This window comes from Cervus elaphus, chromosome 12, assembly GCF_910594005.1.
Source record: "Cervus elaphus chromosome 12, mCerEla1.1, whole genome shotgun sequence".
Taxonomy (NCBI): Eukaryota; Metazoa; Chordata; class Mammalia; order Artiodactyla; family Cervidae; genus Cervus; species Cervus elaphus.
Genome location: NC_057826.1, coordinates 19,626,152 through 19,647,937, shown reverse-complemented (window position 1 = coordinate 19,647,937; position 21,786 = coordinate 19,626,152). Strand labels below are relative to the sequence as shown.

General features: G+C 39.7%; 1 protein-coding gene across 7 annotated transcripts in view; it reads left to right on the top strand.

The window, feature by feature from the left end:
• SIPA1L1 (signal induced proliferation associated 1 like 1) overlaps window positions 1-21,786 on the top strand; it is a 366,852-nt gene that overhangs the window by 67,602 nt on the left and 277,464 nt on the right. For all 7 annotated transcript variants that reach the window (XM_043920090.1, XM_043920096.1, XM_043920094.1 and 4 more), the window contains one exon: window positions 13,127-13,191. The gene's annotated coding sequence lies outside the window, so the exon portion shown is untranslated. The remainder of the gene's footprint in view (window positions 1-13,126; window positions 13,192-21,786) is intronic.

The window sequence follows — 21,786 nt, the reverse complement described above, 5'->3', positions numbered from 1 at the left end:
ATTACTCAGCCATAAAAGAGTAAAATCATGCCATTTGCAGCAACTTGGATGAACCTAAAGATTGTCATACTGAGCGAAGTCAGGCAGAAAAAGGCAAATATTATATATATGATGTTTATATGTAGAATCTAAAAAAAAAAAGTGAACAGACATAAAAAACAGAAATAGACCCACAGACATAGAAGAAAATCTTATTTTTTTAGGTTTGAGATTAACATATACACCCTGTGTGTGCTCATTCGCTTCAGTCATGTCCAACTCTTTGTGACCCTATGGACTGTAACCCGCCAGGCTCCTCTGTCCATGGGATTCTCCAGGCAGGAATACTGGAGTGTGTTGCCAGGCCCCCTCCTCCGGGGGATCTTCCTGACCCAGGGATAGAACCTATGTATCCCGAGACTCCTGCATTGCAGGTGGATTCTTTACCACTTAGCCACCAGAGAAGCCCAACATACACACCCTGCTTTATATAAAATACCTGGAGGAGGAAATGGCAACCCACTCCAGTATTTTTACCTAGAGAATCCCATGAACAGAGGAGCCTGGTGGGCTACAGTCCAATGGGGTCACAAAAAGTCAGACACAACTAAGTGACTAATACTATATATAAAATAGATAACCAACAAGGACCTGCTACTTTATAGTACATGGAATTTTACTCAGTATTTTATAATAACGTATAAGGGAAAAGAATCTGAAAAAGTATATGTATATATATACACACACACATAAACAAACATGGTATTCTGGGATCAGGGACAGGTAAATCTGACTCACCTTTTATCTGAAAGTTTTTAAGGTGTGTTCATAGGGCGTTTAAAGGTGGGAAAAGGACTCCCCTTAAGTTTATTAAGCAACAAAACATTGTTTAATTTCATTTTAGGTTATACACTTTTATTATAAATTTCCATAATAGGCTCAGCCTCATAGTAGGGGCCTAATATATTCTTGTTAAATGAATATCTAATGACTATTAACTGTCAACTTGTTATTGTTTTAAGTTATATTTAGTGGTACAAGGGCTTCCAAATAGATTCCATCGTTTGATCCTCGTGTAATCTTATGGGTTAGGTGGGAGACGCGTTTTCTTCGTTTTACAGGAACTTAGTAGAATTGCTTCAGTTCAGTTCAGTCGCTCAGTTGTGTCCGACTCTTTGCGACCTCATGAATCACAGCACGCCAGGCCTCCCTGTCCATCGTCAGTTCCCGGAGTTTACTCAAACTCATGCCTATCGAGTCGGTGATGCCATCTAGCCATCTCATCCTCTGTCGTCCCCTTCTCCTCCTGCCCCCAATCCCTCCCAGCATCAGGGTCTTTTTCAATAAGTCAGCTCTTCGCATGGTGGCCAAAGTACTGGAGTTTCAGTTTCAGCATCAATCCTTCCAATGAACACCCAGGACTGATCTCCTTTAGGATGGACTTACATGTCACTAAAAGATGACTCCAGGGTTTGACTTTAGGACTTTCACTCCTAATTCCATGCCTTTTATTCAGTGCTCTGTTATTTTCCTATGTTTATCTGGAAATATTTCAGTGCTTCATATTATAATAGTTACTCATTTATTCAGCAGAATTTTATTGAGGGCACAGTTTTAAGTTCTAGGCCTTTGTGGCTGAATCTGAAGATTTCTACTCTCAAGGAAGACTGTCAGTAAATAAGTTGATGAGGTAATTATTGTTCCTGTAATAATGATTAGCACATAGTAGGTGGTCAATAAATGTTTATTAAATGAGTGAATGAGCAGAGTGATCAAAAGGAAATAAATGAGTGTTTCATTGTATATGGGTAGATTGATGAAGGAAAGTCTTTCTGGGATGTGACATCCAAGCCAGGGAAAGAGCATTTCAGATAAAAAGACCAACACAAGGCAAAGACCCTGAGGCAGCAGAGAGCTTGTTTGTTTGTTTTTTTTTTGATTAATTACTAATTTATTTTATTTTTGGTTGCACTGGGTCTTTGTTGCTGCACACGGGCTTTCTCTGGTTGTGGCAGTCGGGGGCTGCTCTTCATTGAGGTTCGCAGGCTTCTCATTACAGTGGCTTCCTTGTTGCAGATCACAGGCTTGGGGTGCGTGGACTTCAGTAGCTGTGGCACACGGGCCCCGTAGTTGTGGTGCTTGGGCTTAGTTGCTCCACGGCATATGAAATCTTCCCAGACCGTGGATGGAACCCGTGTCCCCTGCATTGGCAGGGAGATTCTTATCCATTGCACTGCCAGGATAGTCCAAGCTTGGCTTATTTACGAGGATGCCAAAGATGGCCACATGAAATCAAAGAGAAAGGGATCAATTACATAGGGCTTGGTAGACCATGGTGAGAAATTTGAGTTTCATTGTAGTGTCGGGAGACAGCTTTCCATGTGTCTCGTGTTTCTGCACTGTCTGCCCTTGTTCTGGATGGCCTTGTCAAGGATAATTTGTATGGTCATCAGCCTTCGAAGATAGAGAGTGTCTCTCTCCAGAGCCATAATCAAGCACACTGTTGTCTAGTGTAGTAAAGACACCGTCTCCTTCTAGGGAAAAGGTCAGATGGACTTACTGCCCATTGTTAAAGACTTGGGTTCATTAAACTCTGGGTTCCTCTCCTGCTAAACAACCCACTTCTGTGCAGGTGTCATCTGGCCTTCTTTGTGTTAATTACCTCGTGGGAATCTGATCCTCAAAATGCTGAAATTCTGGCTATTTCCGTTGCTATGGGTAATGAAGTCCTGTCTCTGACCCAGGTGTCTCCTGTCTTCCGCCAGCATCTGTACAGACTGTGGCAGGCTAATTTGTTAACTTGAAATTAGGGCAAAATATTAAACCCTTCACATTTCTAAGCATCTCAGAACATGAAAAGTCCTGGGGGATTTTCAGCGGAGGAATCAAATATAGTTCAAGTTTTTAAAAAGTCGATGTGACCACTGTGGAAAGTAATCATGGGTAGAAAGATGAATGAGGAATCTGGGACAGCTGTCTTGAGAGAACACTGGCTGAGACCAGTGTGGTGACTGTGGAGGTAGGGAGGACCAAGGAATTCTAGGTGGTCTTCAGGAGGTGGAATTTATAGGTCTTGACAGAATGGATATGGGATGTGAAAGAAGGGGGTGGAGAATAAATTCCAGGTTTTTGCTTTGGGAAAAAAAAAACTGAGATGGAGGAGCTTCATGATGATAATAAGCCTGTAAAAGGACTTATTTCTCTTGTCATCACCCCTTTAGCCTTTTTTTCCAGTCACTTTATTTGTTTGACTCTATAAAAGTTTCATGCTTAGAGTTACAGGGAAAGGAAGAATAAGAACTTGTTTTTACAACTTAGGATCAAAGAACTACTGGTATGTACTTTTCTGGGAAGAACATTTTTCTTGTGTCTTCACCAATTGTCCAGTTTGTTAAAAAATTCAAGTCCTGTAGTCTCTCAATAAGTGGGTTGTCTCAGTAACAAGAAATTAGGTTAGCTTGGGAGGATTTATTTTTCAAATAGGCATATTGATTTTTACCCAAAATTCATTGTTTGCGAGTTTACAATGAAACTCTTTAATGGGTTTCAAGGTTTTCTCTTTTTGATGTTAAAGTAACACAGTTTTTTCTTATGTATTTTGGGCTTTTCTCTTTTAATTCTCAAGGATAATGACTGCTCACCTTGTGATCACATAAACTTAATACAATAGGATAGAAGAAACAAGTGCCTGTGGATTAATTTATTGAGTTTGTTATTCTTACTGAAAAATTCCTTGGGATAACTTCTTGTCTCTCTAATGTCAGATGTGGATTTCAATAGCACCTGATTGCTTTTCATAAAGAAACTTAAAAAAAGCCTTGGCCCTAAAGAGTTCTTTTAAATGCCTTTCCTTTTTATCTAGTGGGATTTATTTTCCTGTGTGTGTTTCTCACATGCTTATTGTATTTACAAGATGATTTTGCATTTCTTAACCTTTTTGTGTGGTGCACAGTTTTAAGCTGCAACATAGAACTTGACTGAGTTTTGAACTATCTTTATACCATCCACCACATGTCCTCCTGGGTTTCCCTGGTAGCTCAGCTGGTGAGGAATCCGCCTGCATTGCTGGAGACCTGGGTACAGTCTGGGTTGGGAAGCTCCCTTGGAGGAGGGAACAGCTACCCATTCCAGTTTTCTGGCCTGGAGAATTCCATGGACTGTATGTATAGTCCATGGGGTTGCAAAGAGTTGGACACGATTGAGTGAACTACAACAACAATTTATACTCTACAGTGGAAAAACGTACTACAGTTTAAAGATAAACTTAGGAAACGTGAACTAAAATCACAAAATCATTAGTGATGATAATAAGACTTCTCCAGGAAGTGTGACTTGTTATTAAAGACCTCAGTAGACTCTGGAAATGCAGTTACATTATAGTTATTTCTGACTTTTTGAGAAGATAAATACAGTATCTTTTCTTTGTTTTCTTTTTATGGAGACCCATCTTTTGAGGTTTTTACTAGTTTTAACTCCCCCCACCCCCCCCCACCTCTCCCACCCTTTGCCATGCTGACCCCAGGTAGTAGAGTGGTATTTAAGTTTCCCAGGATATCTTTGTTCTTCCTTTTGGAATAGTATTATTCTCCTTTCCTATCCCGTGATATAAATTCTTTAAAAGGACTTGACGTTTTATCACTGATTTGACGTTTCATGCCATGCAGTAAGTCATGTACAGTTGCACCATATTTAGGCTGTGGTTTGAATTTCATGAATAGATTGCTGGTCTCCTCTCTCTCATCCTCTGATTTCAGAACAAAACCAAACGTCAGTTAGTAGTAAGATTTTACTGGGGCCTTCTGAGGGCAGGTTTTATTAAGTGACTGAATTGAACCAGCATTTGTAAGCCTGTGGAATGTGATGGAAGCTCTTCCCTAAAGGATTGTACTACTCTGGCAGTTGAAGTCTCAAGTATGGTCCAGATTTATGCCTCTGCCCTCTGTCCTTGCCTTTAGGAAGATTTTTAGCACCTCTGGTTTTAGGCCTCTGTTTCTCCTATACTCTGAAAACCATTCTGGAAATGGTTCAGAGGCACAGAAGGAAGGAGTCTAACCCTCAGAATCATTAACTCCATTTCTCCTGCCTGTGTTCTTTCATCTGTTTGAGGAATAGTAGAGGGCTCAGTCGAAAGCATTCAAGTCAGACCTGGCTTTGCATTTGAGCCCTTGTTTGTTCGTTGTGTGACCACAGGCAACATGCTTAACGTTTTTACGCCTCAGAACGCAAATGTAAAATTGAGGCTGTGCTAAACCACTGTGCTTTGTGGTTTGGTGAAGCACCGTGGTGTCTGTCCAGAAACTTGTGCTCAGCGTTGCAAGTTCACACGAAGCACTGGAGCCGGGTCAGTACTTGAAGCTGCTGTGTGGGACCTCTAGGATCCCACCCTCCTGCCTCCTCTGATGGGGACCACTATCCAAAATTTTATATTCAGCACTCCCTTGCTTTTAAAAATAAGTATATCTGTACACAATGTAGTAGTCCCCCTTAGCTGAAGTTTCTCTTCTTATGGTTCTAGTTATCTCTGATTGGCTGTGCTCTGAAAATATTAAATGGAAAATTCCAGAAATAAATATTAAATGGAAAATTCCATTACATGGAAAAGTTCATCAGTTTTAAATTGTACACTGTTTTGAGTAACGTGATGAGATCTGGCTCCATCCTGGGCCATCCTGCCGTGGATGTGAACCATCCCTTTGTCCAGCATATCCCTGCCTGTTAAAGTCACCTTGTAGTCGTCGCAGTTATGAGATTGACACTTGTGAAATTGCAGTGCTCCTGTTAAAGGGTCCCTTATTTTACTTGATAATGGTCTCCAAAGTACAGGAATAGTGATGCTGGCAATTTGGATGTGCCAGAGATGAAGGGCTTGCTTTAAGTAAAAAGGTGAAAGTTCTTGATGTAATAAGGAAAGAAAGACTAATTGAAGATTTGTGGCAACCCCATGTCAGGCATTTGGTTACTTCGAGTCTCTGTGTCATATTTTGATAATTCTCAAAATATTTCAAGGCTTCCACCAGCAAAAGGATTATGATTCCCTGAAGGCTCAGATGATGGTTAGCATTTTTTAGCAATATTTTAAAATTAAGCAATGGTAATAAATTTTTTTTTAGACCTAATGCTACTGGACACTTAATAGACAACAGTGTAGTATAGATATAACTTTTATATGCACTAGGAAACCAAAATGTATTTGACTCCTTTACTGAGATACTCAATTTATTGCAGTGGTCTGGAGCTGAATCTGCAGCATCTCCGAGATGTATCTGTATAGGGGTCAATACTATCCATGGTTTCAGGCAGCTAGTGGGAGATGTGGAATGTGTCCCTCGAGAATAGAAAGGGACTACTGTGTGTTTTTAGCTTTGCCTGTTTGGGCTCTGTGAAAATGTTCTCTCTGAAGAGCGCTTTATCACTGCCAGTGAGTGTAGAACTCTTGGATCTCCACCTGCCTTTGCTGATGGGCATGGAGTTGGGGTTATAGTGGTTTCTTTCTTTTTTTTTTTGGGTGGTGTCTGGCTGGTGTAGGGTGATTTTTATCTATGATTTTTTCCCCTTTTTTGTCTATCCTAGGCTTCCCTCTTACTGGTCCTTTAGGGCAAGGCTTCTGATACTGGGTCAGAGGGAGGGACAGTGTGTGATATCCCTGAGGGATGAATCCAGTAGGGAAATAGAAAATGATAGGAACCAGATATACCACTTTATAGGAAGGGAAAGGGGAAAACCAGGACAAATCTTGCAGTATTGGATTGGAATTCAGGGTGTCTGTATGAACTCATGGTTTTCAGTAGACATGGACATAGAAAGAAATGAAGAAGTAAGTGTGTGTGCATTTAAGTGTGTGTTTTCATTCACTCAGAGATCTTGAAATAGTGATAATACAATTGCAGTATGCACACCCTGATCTTGGTTTCTAAATACCATTTTTCCCCACTAAAATGGTTGAAATTATCGGACTAGAAAAAAAATCACTTTTTGGTAACTATCATCAAATAATTAATTTGGCCAAGAATTTTCAATGGACATCAATCAAGTATTGGGTAAAAGTTTGATGAGAATTAAGATATATAGTCTGAAAATATCACTTCACAAAATACTTATTAATTACAAAGAGGGAAAGAGTCACTTTACAGTGGGGAAATCTGGCAGATAGCACCCTAATTAAGTAATTTAAGTTTGCACTACCAGTCAGGGGGGAAAAAAATTGGAAATAGCATACCGCCTGGTAGGGTACAACAAGAAGAGAGAACTGTTCTGTGGTATTCCTGCTGAAAAGTCATAATTTGAAAGTCATCATCAAGAAGTTAGCAGACAAACCCAAAGGAAGGGACATGCTATGAAACTGGCCTGACATCCTCAAAATTGTTGAGGTCGTGAAAGTCAAGGATAGTGTGAGGAATTCTCGATTGAAATAGAGTATCTAGCTTTGAAAAGTCAGTGCAGTGAGACATCCCGGATTGGATCCTTTTACTAAAATGGACGCTATGGGGTGACTGGAGAAAGTCAAGGCTGGTCTGTGGATTAGGTGACTGACTGTAACTGTTAATTTCTGGGTCTTGATGGCCGTAATTATTGCAGTTTTGGAGGAGAATGTCCTTGTTTATAGAAGTGACTCACCAAACTCTGTAGGGGTGATAGACCATGATGTTCGCGGTTAACTCTCAAGTGAGCTTCCCTTCTGAGTGGCGCAGATGGTAAAGCGTCTGCCTGCAATGCAGAAGACCCGGGTTCGATCCCTGGGTCGGGAAGATCCCCTGGAGAAGGAAATGGCAGCCAACTCCATAACTCTTGCCTGGAAAATCCCATGAATGGAGGAGCCTGGTGGGCTATGGTCTATAGGGTCGCCAAGAGTTGGGCATGAGTGACTTCACTTTCTCAAATGGTTTAGGGAAATTAAGTTATTCTAGTTGTGCAGCCTTTTAAAAAATGTTTCTGGTAGGTTAGCCTGAGATTATTAAAGAGAACAAAGAAGACCCCTCCTGTGAGCTGGCGTTTTCAAAACTGTTAGCTTATCAAGCCAGTCACACGTAAGGCTGAAGAGATTTCCTTTCTCCTATGTCTTGTCTGGCAACTGCACTTCCTCTGCGGCTTCCTGTCGTATCTCGCTTTGTCTTTTGGTATTCCGGTTTTAAAATATTCACCATCATCTCCTTACTATGTTCTTTTCCCGGTTCATTCTTTACTTCCCTTCACCTATGTTTTGCTTTTGTGACAAAAAGCAAAACACTCCTTCCCAGGGAAAGTATGATTTACAGAAACATGGCACTTTACTGTGCTACAATTCAGTGATAATGCTGTATTTAATTTCAACTTATTTTCTGTACTGTTCATTTCCCCTCAATTCTCTGGTGAGCTGTTTAAGCTTTTTGCTTCTTCTTTTTTTTTTTTTTTTTTTTACCATACTGCCTCTGCCTTAGTGCCGAGCATCTATATTCAGACTTTTAGTAAAATGTATTGGGCTGGTTGATTGTTGTCTTAGAATTTAAATATTCAGAAAGTATAAGCAAGTTTAGGGGAAACTGCACGAATTCAGTGCTGTACTGATCCACAGTCTAGCCGTGTTATGACTGTGTGTGTTAATGGTTAGCCCCCCGAGGTTTAGGATAAAGGCCCTAGTCTGAAAATTTGTGTGGTTCTAGATAGGAGTAGGATTCTGTGGGGGAGAGGGTTTATTGTCAGAGCAGCCTTTTAGCTCAGAGAACATTCCATGTAAGTTATCTATTTGATAGAATCTGCCCTTCCTTCTTAGTAGGAAGAATCACAGTGTAAGGCCTTGAATTGTGCACACCCCCCCACCCCACCCCCTGCTTTCTGTGGTGGAACTAAATCCTTCATAGGGCTTGTTTTCCTTAGATAGGTTGGAGGACAAGCTTCTCTTCAGCAATTACACTAATTTTCATATTTCTCAGAATGATCGAGGAAAAAAGCTTTTAAAACCCAGAGTGGTAGTTACATTGCACTTAGAACACTCCCACACATACAGGCTTTTCTTCAGCATTTTTTTTTTTCCTTGCTGCTTTTACAGTGTAGGTGGCCTTCTCTGGATTGCTTTTGACAGGAAATTGAGCAACCTTTCTTTTTTGGAACAGAATATGTTTTACTGCTAAGAGAGAGAAAAAAAGGAAATGTTTATGTTTTGAAATTTAATTATGAATTTTTGTTTGAAGACCGATTTAAATCTAGAAAAATGAAAGGAGGGCTTAAATTTCAGATTGTGCACTAATATTTCTGAACCTTCCTATTCATTTTTGGATTTTCCTTTCTTCCTTTCCTGGAGAAAGAAAGGAATACCCCCAAATTACTTTGCTTCATAAAGCCGGAGCCATGGATGGATATTAAGAAGTTCATCACTGCTGTTCTGCTTTTGTCTGAAGCTGTCTTCCCTACTGGTCTTTTTGTAGTGGAGGTATGATGGGCCCTACATTGAGTTAACAGGAATCTTGAGTCTAGACTGTGTGTTAGCCCTACCTTTGGGAAGGCATGTCATTCAGCAAAGCTTCCTAATCATTTGGCTTGTTCTCAGATGCTTAGGGCTGGGTGGGGAGCTCCAGATTGGAACCCTGCCTCTGGCACACATTCTGCCTGGACCCCTGAACCTCCTGGTGCTTTGAGATAGGAATACCAGTTCACCCACCAGCTATCCAGGTGCTCGTTGCCTGGGGTGATTTGGGTGAATTTGATTGAGTAGTTCCTTGATAACACTGGGGATTCAGGGGAAGAAATCAGACTGTAATTAGAATATATGGAAATGTTGTCCAGTTGGAATGCAGTAATTCTGGTGGAATCTTTCCAAGTGTGTTTGGAAATCACACCCTTTCATCCTTGAGTTTGAGGTTGGCATGTTTGTTCGTGTAGCTAAGTAGGTTATAAGTGTCAGGTATGTTTTGTTTATGTAATTAGCTGGTTATAGCTTATTAAGATGAAAAAAACAGAGTACATATTTCAAATATTTCAGGCTTCCTTTCCCATTCTGTAGGTAACAATTTGTAGGGCAGGCACGTAAAAACTGCAAGTTTTATTATCTGGGGTATCTGGTGCTCAGAATATTCTTTCTAGGTTCTTTTTCCAACAGTCTTTGTCTGATGTTTATACCAGTGGTTATGGTAGGGTAGGAAGGACGGGTTGCAGGGTCTTCTGGAACTCTGTTCTGCTGTATTATGTAAGATCATAGTGCCGGAACACGGTAGGCACTCAGCGACTGTTGTTTTGAATGCAGTTAATGTAAGTTTTGAAGTCCCTTTATATTTGGCTGAATGAGTGATGGGAGTCCAAGGTGACAGATTGGGAAGAGGAACTTACCACCTTGTCTTCAACAGGAATTGGAAATATCTGTGAGTGAAATTAAGTTTTGATTCTTCTTACTCTTCTAGTCTTCCACTTTATATGTTTAGGAACAGAGTTTGGAAATTAACCCAATTTGAAATAGTGTTCACTTCCCCAAACATTAAAAAACAGATTTCTTAGAAGCTCTTTTGGACATGTATAGTCTGACTTATTTTAATATTTTTAGAAATAGGTACATGTACTGGGGCTTCCCTGGTGGCTCAGACTATAAAGAATCTGCCTGTAATGCAAGAGATATGGGTTCGATTCTTGGGTCAGGAAGACCACCTGGAGAAGGGAATGGCTACCCACCCTGGTATTCCTGCCTGGAGAATCCCATGGACAGAGGAGCCTTGTGGGCTACAATCCATGGGGTTGCAAAGAGTCAAACACAACTGAGTGATTAACACTTTTTGCTTTTTTCACTGTGGGTTTTAATGTTGGGCATCTTAAAGTGCTGCATTCAATGTGCCAGCATATTTGGAAAACTCAGCAGTGGCCACAGGACTGGAAAAGGTCAGTTTTCATTCCAATCCCAAAGAAAGGCAATGCCAAAGAATGTTCAAACTACTGCACAATTGTACTCACCTCATATGCTTGGAAAGTAATGCTCAAAATTCTTCAAGCTAGGCTTTAACAGTTTGTGAACTGAGAATTCCCAGATGTTCAACCTGGATTTGGAAAGGGCAGAAGAACCAGAGATCAAATTCCTAACATCCATTGGATCATAGAAAAAGCAAGAGAATTCCAGAAAAACATCAACTTCTGCTTCATTGACTACCCTAAAGCCTTTGACTGTGTGGATCACAACAAACTGTGGAAAATTCTTCAAGAGATGAGAATACTAGACCACCACACCTGCCTCCTGACAAACCTGTATGAAGGTCAGGAACCAACAATTAGAACCGGACATGGAACAACAGACTGGTTCCAGATTGGGAAAGGAGAATGTCAAGGCTGTATATTGTCACTGTGCTTATTTAGCTTCTGTTGCAGAGTACATCATGCGAAATGCTGGGCTGGATGAATCACAAGCTAGAATCAAGATTGCAGGGAGAAATATCAATAACCTCAGATATGCAGATGACACCACCCTTATGGCAGAAAGAAAAGAGGCACTAAAGAGCTTCTTGATGAAAGTGAAAGAGGAGAGTGAAAAAGCTGTCTTGAAACTCAACGTTAAAAAAATGAAGATCATGGCATCTGGTCCCATCACTTCATGGCAAATAGATGGGCAAATAATGGAAACAGTGACAGACTTTATTTTCTTGGGCTCCAAAATCACTGCAGATGGTGACTACAGCCATGAAATTAAAAGATGCGTACTCCTTGGAAGAAAAGCTATGACCAACCTACACAGCATATGAAAAAGCACAGACATTACTTTGCCGACAAAGGTTCATCTAGTCAAAGCTATGGTTTTTCCAGTAGTCATGTATAAATGTGAGAGTTGGACCATAAAGAAGGTTAAGCACTGAAGTTTTGATGCTTTTGAACTGTGGTGTTGGAGAAGACTGTTGAGAATCTGTTGGACTACAAAGATATCCAACCAGTCCATCCTGAAGGAAATCGACCCTGAATATTCATTGGAAGGACTGATGATGAAACTGAAATGCCAATATTTTGGCCACCTGATGGGAAGAGCTTAATCATTAGAAAAGATCCTGATGCTGGGAAAGAATGCAGGCATGAGCTACAGTCCATGGGGCTGCATTGAGTCAGACACGACTGAGCAACAACAATGTACGTCTGATGCCTGGAAATGTCTTATGATTCTAGTGGAGTTTATATATAACTTATATGAAATGACCAGTGAGAGGATTGTGGGATTTCTAAATCATCAGAGTGTTTGGTTGCTTTGGAACAGGTTTCTCTATCTCATCACTGTTGGCATTTTGGGCTGATTAAGTGTACTGTCCTGAACCTTGTAGATTGTTTAGCAGCATCCCTGGCTTCTACCGATTAAATCCAGTCATGTATATCCCCTTCCTCTGTTGTGACAACCAAAAATACTTTCAGACATTGCAGGATGTCCCTCAGGGTATAGAACTGCCCCCTGTAGAGAACCACTGGTTTGGAACAGTGGTTCCCACAGGCACGTCTGTCACCAGCTGCATCAAAACCACCTTGTGGGGGGCACTTCTTACTCATACAGTTTCCTGGGGTTCTCCCCAGACTCCCTGGTCAGATTATTCCTGGATTGGCAATGTACGTAGAGGTTGAACAGTCAGGTTTAAGAATTTGTTACGTAAAATGACACAAAGGAACTTACTTACAATACAGAAAGAAAACAGAAAGAGACTCTCAGACTTAGAAAATGAATTTATGGTTGCTGGGGTGGAGGGTGGAGGATGGGACGGTTAGGGAGTTCGGGATGGTCATGTACCAACTGCTGTATTTAAAATGGATAACCAACAAGGATCTATTGTATAGCACATGGAACTCTGCTCAATGTTCATGTGGCAGCGTGGACGGGAGGGGAGAATGGGTACGTGTGTATGTATGGCTGAGTCCCTTCACTGTTCTCCTGAAACTATCACGTTGTTAATCGATTATACCCCACTTTTGTGGTATATAAATTTAAATTTTACATTATACAATATAAAAAGTTCAAAGAAAAAGAATGTTGTGTAAATAGAAGTGGCTATTGGTTGACTTAAATTTAGATGTCTGTTGACTACACATAAAGAGATTACAAAGTAAAGAGGATCAGTATAGGATTTCACAGTTATGACTTGATTGGTACCTATGACTTCCCCCTTTATTTCTATTTTCAAAACTTGAGAATAATATGATCACACTAACGTTCATAATTATTTTACTCTAGGTTTGTGAGAATACCTCAAGTTGGACTTGGAAGGAAGATTTACTACGACTTTGAAGTGGAATCAGGTGAGTTGGTAGATTAGTTACAAAGGATCATTGAACTCAAGAGTTTATTGTTAGAAAACCTGCCACTTACAGCAAAATTTTGATTTGGTAAATGTTGATTCTGTATCTTTCCCCACTGGTTTTTCCTCCGTTGTTGTTCTGTAGCTGAGAGGCAGAAACAGGGAAGACAGGCGACTCTTGTGCAGTTTTTAGTCATTGATTTCTGAATTCAACATTTTCGTCATTATCGAGTAAATTATCTTTCTGGCAACTTGGTAGTATTTTTGTTACATGACTATTTTCATTCCACCAGCATTTCAGAACATCTGTGTTTCTTAAAATTTGGTGGGAGGTTGAACCCTAACCTGTGTTCTAAATAAGAATCGTGTTAATCCTGATGCATTAGTGTATAATTTGGAACGCAAGCTCCTGAAAGATTGAGAGACGGCTGGATGATCTTTTGGATTGACATTTGCTATTGATTCAGAGTGATTGCATTTGCTTACTGCTGGGTAGAGACCCAGTTCTGTCCTGGGCTTATCCCAACATTTAGTGGATATTTCTCTAACGCTTTATTCATTTGTTAAGGGACATTCTCATTGAACAAAATAACAGTTTAATTTGATAGAAAGAGACTTTTCTATAGGCTGAAATGCTGTAATATGCTAAGCTCCTAAATTCAGATAAAACAAGTGATTTGATGTTAGGTAGGTTGCTTTGGTTTTGTTACTTTGTACTTAACCTTCCTCTTAGCCAGATGCTGAAACAAAGAGTTTGGAATTTTTTTTTTATCTGCTGCTTTGTCATAGCAGATTGCCTAAGGAGCCGGCTCTTCTGGAGTACTGCATTCTATGAAGGACGGTCAGGGTTATCTGAGCATCTCACCTCTGCAAACCTTTGTGCAAAGCTGAGGGCTTCTTTTCAGATGCCCGCTGGGTAATTGGAGCACTGATTTCAAAGTGGCTTGCTATTTCTGACCTTCCTCGAATTTCAGTAAGAGAAAGTGGAAAATGATTATCTCTGAAAATGTTTTTCAAGTACATTAGGACACTTTCCTGTTAGCATTGATTTGACCATTCCCAGAATCATTCTTTAAGAGGTGTGGGAATCCAAGAAAGATTTTTAGATCTCTGATTTTTAACTGTTTGAAGAGCTCAAGCTTTTTTTTTTTTTTTTTTAAATCAGTAACACAACTGAAAAACTACTTTTGAGAATGTAGCTCTTTGGAACCATCAAAAACTGCTGAATGGTGAAGCAAATAGCCTGCAGGGTTGCTCCACGTAGGGAGCTGTAGCTCATGTACTTTGCAAAGGACAAAAAAAAATCAGTGCATGTTGTTGAGGGCCCTCTGGTTCTCGCCTCAATCTTGGAAGTTGTTTTTCAAGATTTACTTTTTTCCCCCTCCTCAGTACCTGTATACTATTGAAATGTGCACCTTCAGGGCACTCCCTAAGTATTTTAAACACTCTTAAATAAGGATCAATTCCTGGTTGGTACACTTGAATATGACAGTTAGTGAAAGTGTTAAGTTTGAGAGTTACTATGAGGCGAAACTTGTGTAGCTTTTATGGTGGAGCCAGCCATACCCTGTCTTTTTTTTTTCAGTTGAATTTTTAATGGTGGTCATATCTGATGGTGCTGGTATAGGACATCTGTTAAGTGAGGTGGGAGAGTCTTCGCTTATGCACTCATACACGCTGGAGCTACTCAGGCAGCGGAGGGGAGGGAGCCATAATGGAACAGTTCTCCAGGCCTGCTGGTGGCCTGACTGTGCCTTTCTAAATCCGTATTCCTTTCTTAACTTCTAGTCAAGGAATGTCCGAAACCATTCCCTTCCTGCAAGATAAAAATCCAAAAAGACAAAAAATAGTCAAGAAAACCCAAACTCACAATACCTTGTATGTTATATGTGGTCCTGTGTGTATCTCAGAGAACGAAAATGGCAACTCACTCCAGTATTCTTGCCTGGAGAATCCCATGGACAGAGGAGCCTGGCAGGCTGCAGTCTATGGGGTCGCAAGAGTCGGACACGACTTGGCGACTAAACCACCACCATGAATATCTTATTAAGTGCGTCATTTTTATACTTTCTATTTATGTTTTGAGTAGTGTTTGTTCTAGAATAGAACTGAGAAAGCATACTTTTTTCCTTTCCTTAAATTTAAAAAAAAAAAAAGGCTGTGTTCTTTCTAAATGCCCAATGAGAAACAGTCATGTTAATCGAAAGTGATCTCTGACTAAATTATGTGCTTCACACTAAAAACATTTAAAACATTCGAATAGTTTTCTCAAGTATATTTTTCTTTGGATTTTCCTATTCTTGTATGGACAGTTATTTACTCATAGGTGAGTGAGATATTGCTTACATTTTTTTTCCTTTGTTGCAGTGTGGTTATTGGATGCTAGGTTTCTGCTTTTCATGAGAGAGTAGCTAAGGAAGTTTTTAAAAAAATGATTGTATTTATTTATTTTTGACTGTGTTGGGTCTTCATTGTTGCATGGGCTTTTCTCTCGCAGTGAGCAGGGGCTACTCTCTCATTGCAGTGGCTTCTTATGTTGTGGAGCAGAGGCTCTAGGGTGCCTGGGCTTCAGTAGTTGCAGCACGTGGGGCTCAGTGGTTCCCGGTGGTCCTGGGCTGTAGAGCACACGCTCGATAGTTGCGGCACACAGGCCCAGTTGCTGCGTGGCCTGTGGGATCCTCCCATATCAGAGATCAGACTTGTGTCTCCTGCATTGGCAGGCGGATTCTTGACCACTGAGCCACCAGGGAAGCCCCTGAGAAAATTTTATAAAGCTCTCCACTTTTTTTTATCTTCAAAATAAAAAAGAATAACACTGGTCACATTTACTTAGACTAATAGCTTGTGGATATAATACACAAAACTAAAGACATCGATTTGTTGTTTTATGGAAAGTGCCAACCATTTAGTCAGTGTAAAAAGGAAAGAAAAAAAAGTGTTTTCTCCTGGACTTTGCTTAGTGTTATGTGGAGTGGTAGCAAGAAACCTAATAATCAAAATGCCTTACGTTGGTCATCAGGATGGTACTGTCGATAGCAGACTCACAAATGAGTTAAAAAATGGAAGCTTGGAAAACATTTTCTCCCTGGCTGTCCATCCTGTAGATCCCCGTCTTATCCACTGATGCACCCTCTTTTCTCATTATTTCAACAAATTATGTCTACCTTAAAACATGAGAGAACTGCTCTTCATATCCAGTACCGTTTCCTCTTGAAACATAGCCCAGTGACAGACAGTAGATTAACTAATAACAGGAGTTTGAATATATTAATGCAAAGAAGAGCTCAAATATTTACCTTGAGGAGACTTGTTAGATTCTGAGGCTCATCCTGAATTGGAGTTTCACAGTGGGATTGAGGATACAAAAGGGAATCAGTGTTTTCAAATATATACTAGCTTAAGTTTTATTTTTTAAATCTTTATCTTTTTCTGAATTGTTACTTTATTTTGGAGTATGTGCATGCATGCTTATCACTTTGGTCATGTCCAGCTCTTTGCAACCTCATGGACTGTAGCCCACCAGGCTCATCTGTCCATGAGATTCTCTAGGCAGGGATACTGGAGTGGGTTTCCATGCCCTCAACCCCAAGCTCTGTGACCTGTCCCCCATCCCGCTCCCTTTCAGTGGCCATAAGTTTGTTTTCTAAGTCAGTGAGTTTGCTTCTGTTTTGTAAATAAGTCATTTGTATCATTTTTTAGATTTTTTCAGATAAATACTAGCTGAAATTTTATTACCTAAAAGTGCAAGTCGCTTAGTTGTGTCCAACTCTGCAGCCCTATGGACTATATAGCCTATGAAATTCTCCAGACCAGAATACTGGAGTGGGAAGCCTTTCCCTTCTCCAGGGGATCTTCCCAACCCAGGGATCGAACCCAGGTCTCCTGCATTGCAGGCGGATTCTTTTACCAGCTGAGCCACCAGGGAAGCCCATTAGCTAAAAGCTGACTATGATGTAATGTGAAGGTAATGAAAATTTAGAGTAGCGTAGGAATGAGCACAGTTTTCCTTTTATCTTTGGCCGTGACTAATTTGACTTGAATTTTGTATGCCTGGGGATCACGTCAACATTATTTCATTATGCTAATTTGTTATTTAAAGGCTTCTTCTTTGTTCTTAAAAAAGAAAACATTTAAACAGCCTGTAGAACTGTTGTGTGACCCCTTCACATTTGCTAATCCTAGCATCACCTTTTTCCTTTCAGTAAGAAAAAGTTTTCGCTGAATTCTTCTTTTTTTTCCACTGAATTCTTGACCTTTATCTTCTTTAGAACCTGAGAATACAGTTCCACATCTAATAGAGCATTGCCTCTTCTGAATTCATTCTAGGATGAATAGAACACATGGGAACAGGAATTAAGTTGTCTTTGGAGGTGTGTCTTATTTCTTAGTACCTGCTCACATTCTGGAGGCCCTGGATTTGTATGGATTCGATTCTTTACGATGATACCATGTTACCCACTTTCTTGACTGTCTAATAAATTAAAATTTGCTAATAAAGTAGATTTGAGCTTCTTACGCAAGGAATCAGAGAATAGAGAAGCAAGAACATGAACTGTGTATGAATGTGAGTGGAGATCAAGGTGGGAAATAGGCAGAGCTCTGCTCCGTCCCCGCCTCCCCTTCCAGCCTTGAAAACCTGGGTAGGTGAGAGCATTCTTGAACACCTGGCTTCCTGGAGCAGATCACAGGATGGAATGGGAGGTGAAACTTGGGGAGAGCTTGCACCTGCCATTTCTTCATGATACACTGATGTTTCTCAAAGGGCTTTGGAAACTCTTAGGTGGTGGAGTCTTAATTTAAAACCTGGGCTTTGTTTTAATGTTTGTCAGGGAAGCCTGGCGTGCTGCAGTCCATGGGGTTGCAAAGAGTCGGACATGACTGAGTGACTGAACTGAAGAATCTTTTAGCTATAAAAGGAAATTGTAAATGTCTTACCAGTGTTTGAGTGGCTTTTGTCAAAATCCCATAAAAGCCAAATTCAGATCGTATCGCAGGTGAAGTCTTACGTGTAGCAATATCCAGTAATGCTGTGCTTTGGGCGTTTGGTACTCCTCCTGGGAGGAGGACTTTATTATATATTTTTGAAAATGGCTTTTAAGCATTGATGGCTTGAAGAACTACCATATTCTTTGCAGATGTGAACTGCACAGAACATGCTAGAGTTTCTAGTGAGTCTGTGAGAGGTTTGGGTGTACAGTCCTTCCAAATAGCATCAGCGTTTTCAGAGCAGGGGATGTTTCTCAAACTGTTGTTTGTCTCTGCACATGGCTAGCTCTGTGTTCTTCCTGTAATGGTTTCCTTAATGAAAATGGACTGATCAGTGCTCTGGAGGAGTCTTCAGCAGGTACATAATGAATGGTTGCTCAAAAACTAACAGACTTTGATTTTTTTTTCATGGAGTCATTAAAAAAAAAATCTAACTCAATTCTGTGACTGACTGCTTTCTGCTACCGACTGATGTTTTTCTCCCCAGTCAACTGGAAAATAAATGGTTTGAGAAATGGATCAGGTAACATTTGATGGGTATAGGGACCTCTGGGCTTGTTCTGACCTTAAAGCTTTCCTGGTTACAAGCAGTAGGATATTTATTCTGCTGTTGCCACTTGCTTTCTCTCTGAATTTATTAGTGGCAAAGTTAATTAAGTGTATACCTATTTAATGCCTAATATATAGAGAGAGCTTTTTGCTTAGTGTTGACCAGGAAAAAAATACACAAAAAAAGAAATGCTTCTTGTTTTTCTGGAGGGGGAGATAAGATATAATTAAAAATTGTCATACTAAATAATCAAATGTAATTAGGCCTTTGGTGAAAGTGTACGTAAAATGCATTTAGGTGTCAGTAGAGGGAGAATTAAATCCACAGAGGTGGCATCATTAGAACTGGGCACTGCGAGACCTTCCCATCCATCCATCCATCCATCCATCCATCCATCCATCCATCCATCCATCCACCATCCGTCAATACATCTACCAAAAGAGTAACATTTGTTTTTTCAAATAATCAAAGCAGTTCATATTTACTGTATAAAATATGGATGTTCGTAAAAGGTCCAGATGTCAAAGTAAAAATCACCCAGTTCCCACCAGCTCACCCAGCTGCTTCCACCCAGAGACAGCTATACCTGCAAGCATTTTCACTTTTTATTTGTGAGATTTTTCAAACATTTACAAAAATAGGACAGCACAAGCCCCCATGTACCCATCAATCTAGCTTCAACAAGTACAGGGATCTTACCTTTCTTGTTCCATTTATCTTCTTCCTGTTTTTATGATTTAAAAACTTTTTTTGTGTATGTGTGTTTTAAAGCACAGGCTGAATAATATACCATTCAACCTATAAATATATCACTAAGTATTTTTTAACAGAAAATGACTTTAAAATGAGTCACTATATCATTTCCCTTAATGAATGAATGATTATGATTTAATATTATTTACTTCTAGTTTGTCCTGGAGTCCATGTTCACCTTCCTCCTTTGTCTCAAAATTGTCATTTTACAGTTTATTGGGATCAGGATCCAAGCCTGATGAACTCATTTGAGCATCTGTCACTTTAAAGACTTTCTTAATCTGTAACATTTTCCCTTCTCTCCTTCTTGTTCGTGTAATTTATTGTAGAAGAAACTGGGTCATTTGCTTTTTAGGATTGCTAGCATTTTAAGAATTTTCTTTCATTTTTGTCCTGTGTGACTGTATGTTTTAAAAGCAAAGTTGGATCATGTTTTGCATGCTGTTTTTAACAATAATATAAGTAGGACATTTTGTTACTTTTTATTCTATCATTATTTTTTCTTTTCTGTTAAATCTTATGCCATTAAAATAACTAAAAATGAGAAAGATGCACTTGATTGTATTTAAAGTAAATCTTACTTTGATTATATGTAGTTTTACAACAAATTGGTTATTTCTCTTTTTCCTTCCCCTCTTCCCTTCCTTCCTGCCTCCATCCTTTCTCGCTTTAGCAACAGTTAGAGATAGATATAACAGTGGCGAGGTGGTTCCCTAAATTTAGAGCCATTTTATTTTCCCTGAGGAATGGAAATGCATGGTTGTATAAATGAGAGCCTGGCTGATGGTTTGCTGACAGGGTCGCAAATAAAGGAAGTAAACGGTGCCCATGCAAAGCCCTAATTTTTTGGAGAGTCCCTACTAGACGGGGGACCCTCTTTGTTATTGTTAGTGTAAGCTGATCTTTATTAAAAGTTAGGTTTGCATTCTCAGGTTAATGTTCGTCACTGATGGGAAAGGATTCTTAGTGATTAAAAGGGAGCATGACTCTTTTCTTTTAGTGATGTTAACGTAATTTTGTCATTTCTATATTAGGTCCTTTTTCAGTTACTGTTAAAAGTTTTTAGGCTGGAAAAAGAATGTGTATACAGGCTCCCACCAGTAATAACGTGTTATACCAGTTGAAGCTTCATGTGGCCATTAAGTTGACAGTCTTTTCTTCATCAGATAAAACCCCAGCTTCATTTATTTATTTATTTTTAAAACCCCAGCTTCATTTATGATGTTTTGGTTGCTCCTGGTAATTTGTCTTCTTTTATACTTGATTAGATTTTAATTTAGCAGTGTTTGCAGAGATAACTGCAACACAGAGATATTGTGCCTTATCTGTACTCCTGCTATTTGATAACCCAATAACATCCTTGCAAGGTGTTTTTTAAAATTAACTTTTTAATAAAAGTAATAAATGAGTTTATAAGATTTACTCCCTGCCTCCTCTTGTTGGTTTCCCAGAGGCAAACACTTGGTTGATTTGGTATTTATAATATAAATGTATTTTGTGTTTTAAAACTTCACATTAACATGTTTCGGGGATCTGTCTGTGCTGGTTGAAATAAATCTAGTTCATCATTTTAAACTGCTGCTTATGTAGACTAATCATGGGAATATACCATAATTTTTCTGCTTATTTTCCTACTGCTGATCTAGAGTGTTTCTAGTAGTTTCTGATTACAAATAAGGCTGCAAAGAATATCCTTGTCCTTGGCACTGCATACGTGGGCATATGTTTCTCTAGGCAGTTGTCAGGTCATGGGGTATTGTAATAGATACTCCCAAATTGTTTTACTACCAGAGTGTCTCCCATCAGTAGAGCGGGTTTAATCTAAATATGTGTTCTTTAATTTCACATCTTTATCTAGAGAAATGGGATGGGGCAGGGGCTAAATTTGACGAGCTGACTTAGAAATAAGTAGACCTCATTAACTTCTAAATTTGGTTATGAAGTTTTAAGGCTAGTTTTATTTATTGGACTCTCTTGCTGCCAGATGGGAATTTATATGTATGGAATTCCGCAGTTAAATAATGACAGGTAGGTTGTCATAATAGCTGTTGAGCTTTTGTATAGAACTAACAGCTCGTTTTAGAATCTGCATTGAGGGCTGTCTTCAGTGCTTCTGAGGATGGATGGCTCCTTCCGTTTACTGCTCACCCCTGTTCAACTGCTAAGGAATGTGTTGAATGTTCACGGTAACACCTACCTCGTTATGGACTCTGCAGGAATGCATAATTAAATGATAGTCATTGCTCCCACAGGAAGACATACCATTCTTTGTCCTGTGGTTTCCCTTGAAGGACTTCTTAGAGGACA